This window comes from Tachyglossus aculeatus, unplaced genomic scaffold (assembly GCF_015852505.1).
Source record: "Tachyglossus aculeatus isolate mTacAcu1 unplaced genomic scaffold, mTacAcu1.pri scaffold_78_arrow_ctg1, whole genome shotgun sequence".
Lineage (NCBI taxonomy): Eukaryota > Metazoa > Chordata > Mammalia > Monotremata > Tachyglossidae > Tachyglossus > Tachyglossus aculeatus.
In genome coordinates, this window is record NW_024045093.1 from 1,072,458 (window position 1) to 1,075,556 (window position 3,099).

Genomic DNA, 3,099 nt, shown 5'->3' on the forward strand with positions numbered 1-3,099 from the left:
TTTTCTTATGTTGCCACAGAGCCAATTCTTTTCAGATTGCAGAATGCCATGCTGGACTATCAGCAGCAACTGGCTTCCAGAATTCAGAAAACCTCATCATCAACACAAGCAGTGCAGCCTAGTCTAATGCAAGAGCAGGGACCAGAAGGACCTGGGTTCTAATCCTGGCTTCACTACTTCTCTACTGCGTGACCTTGCACAAGTTACTTCTCTGAGCCACAGTTACCTCATCTGGAAAATGGGGATTAAGGCTGTGAGACCCATGCGGGATATGGACTGCATCCAACCTGGTCAGCTTCTGTCTACCCCAGTACTTAGAACAGTGTCAGAAGGGGAGGGTGACATGCTCAGTTGTAACACCAATGGGCCAAGTCTACAAAACACAAATTGTTGTACAAGCAGCCTGATCATTTGGTTAGAATCACCTAGATATTCTAATGCAAGAACGGTGAAGATATTTTTAATCAATTTACCTTACATTACTCTGAGCTAGCCAAATTATGCTGGATATCAACCTGCCCAGGCCTTGGGTTTTTCACATTCCATTTCCTTTTTTTTATTCCTCTTGTAAATCGTTTACTTTGTGTCAAGCACTGTATGAAGCACAGGGCTGGGTAGAAGATAATAAGGTTGGATACAGTCCCTGCTGTCCAACGTTGGATTCACATTCTAAGGAGGAGAGTGTAGGATTGACTCGCCATTTAACAGATGAGGAAACAGAAATACCGAGAAGTTAACTTACTTGCCCAACAACACACGGCAGACAAGCAGCAGAGCCAGAATTAAAACCCAGGTCCTCTGACTTTCAGTCCTGTCCCCTTTTCACTAGGCCATAATGCTTCTGATTTTATTCTTATAATGCACCAAGAAGGAAATGGAGATTGTCATATTCATTAGCCAGAGGAGGCCTAAAGAGTTTAAAGGTATTGTCAGAAGACAAAAGGCAGGTCAGTAGCAGGGGTTGGAAGTAGAACATAGGTCTCCTCACTCTCAGGCCTATTGTCTTTCCATTAGAGCCTACTTCATTTTTCTTCTGCATTATCCCGAGGAGAATCAACTGGCCTTTAAACATTTTGATTGGCATCCATAGAATTATTAGCAATTTTGAAAATGACAGCAGGCAGTGTTTACTTGACTGTATCTTCAATGCAGCTGGCTTAGCAACAGAAAGGAACCTCCATAGGTGAAAATGTCACTGCACGTCCAACACCCCCCTTCAGTACCCACTAGCCCAAATAGTCACAAAAAGGGATTAGAGACCTGCAGATGACCTATCTTCTCAACGTTGTTAGTAAGGTACTTATTGCTGCATTTTTTTACATCACAGCAGATGTGCTTTTAGGCATTCCCTTCTGGGAATTGCATTACAGATTTATCCCTGGCCTTTCTTTATTCAGAAGATTAGGCATAAAGTTGAATAGAGATCCATGGATGGGGAAGTTGTGACTGATATTGAAACATTCACTCTCTCAGTATTTGAAAAACAATCTGAACTGCAAGTCATCCTCCTTAGAATTCTACTATTCATCCATCAATTTGAAATTTGGGAGAGTCATGGAGCGATCGTCCTAACCAGAACTGATTCACGTCTTCACAAATTCATGAACATTTTCCTCAATAGTGGTAGGACATGAGTAGGAGGAGGAAGAGAAGGAGGAGAGAAAAATCAGGATGAAGAGGAGGAGTAAAGGAGGAAAAGCAGGATGAGAAGGAGGAGAAGAAGGAGAAGAAGGCGGAGGTGGGTGAGGAGAAGGAGAAGGAAGAAAAGGAGGAGAAGGAGGAGGACTGGTAGTAATAATGAATCTTGTATTTGTTAATTGCTCACTATGTGCCAAGCAGTGTTCTAAGTGCTGGGGTAGATTTAAGGTAATCAGGTAGTCCCAGTTGAGGCTCACAGCCTTAATTCCCATTCTACAGATGAGGTAACCAAAGCACAGAGAAGTTAAGTGAACTGCCCAAAGCCACTCAACTGGCAACTCACGGAACTGGGATTAGACCACATGACCTCTGACTCCCAAGCCCGTGCTCTTTCCACTAAGCCACACTTCTTCTGTAGTGGCATTTATTGAGCGCCCACATGGTGAGGTGCACTGTATGAGGCTCTTGGAAAATACAGAATAAACAAGTGACACGTTCTCTGGTTACAAGGTGCCTATGCTCAGCAACTTGGCATTCATCGATATCCTTTATTCCTCTACCATTGTTCAGACCCTAATCAATTTCTTATTCAAATAGAAAACCATTCTCTACACTGAGTTTTTTGGCCATACGTACTTAACTCTTGGCTTAGTCTGTGCTGTGAGTGCTTTCTCCTGGACTTGATATGTCCTGCTGTTGTATAGCCATCTATTGTTGTCTTATGCTGTCAAGTCATGTCCGACTCGTAATGATGCCATGGACACATCCATCACAGAATGCCCCACCTCTATCTGCAACCATTCTGGTAGTGTATCCATAGAGTTTTCTTGGTAAAAATATGGAAGCGGTTTGCCATTGCCTCTTTCCACGCAGGAAACCTGAGTCTCCACTCTCAACTTTCTCCCATGCTGCTCCTGCCCAGCACAGGTGAGTTTTGACTTGTAGCAGATTGTCTTCCACTCACTAGCCACTGCCCACGCAAGGAATGGAATGGAAATGCCTCCGCTTGACTCTCCCTCCCATAGTCGAGACTGGTGGCATCCTGGAAACTCTCCAGGTGTGACCCTGAGAGGTGAGCCATCTGTAGTACACTTCTTTTTCCAGGCTTTGTGTCCCAAATGGTCAGCAAACCCATCTCACTGAATCGGATTTGCCAACTCCTTAATCTCAGTAGACTAATGTTCTCTCACTTTGCTACTCATCATTTTTGATATGAAATCATCACACTCTTGACACAACCCTACTTCAGAGCCTACAAAGAGCCTAAAATCCTCCCAGACTAAGCCCCTCTTTTCTTCTGCTCCTCCTCCCCTCCCCATCACCCTGACTCACACGCTCTGCTCTACCCACCCTCCCGGCCCCACAGAACTTGTGTAAATAGGTACATATGTATTATTCTATTCATTGTATTAATGATACATATATATCTATAATTCTATGTATTTATATTGATGCTATTGA

General features: G+C 43.6%; 1 non-coding gene across 1 annotated transcript; it reads right to left on the reverse strand.

Annotated features, from left to right (window-relative positions):
• Positions 1-2,575: 2,575 nt before the first annotated feature.
• Positions 2,576-2,713, reverse strand: LOC119924084. The gene has a single exon (XR_005449037.1). It is a non-coding gene; the product is annotated as a small nucleolar RNA SNORA7 (small nucleolar RNA).
• Between the last annotated feature and the right edge of the window lie 386 nt (positions 2,714-3,099).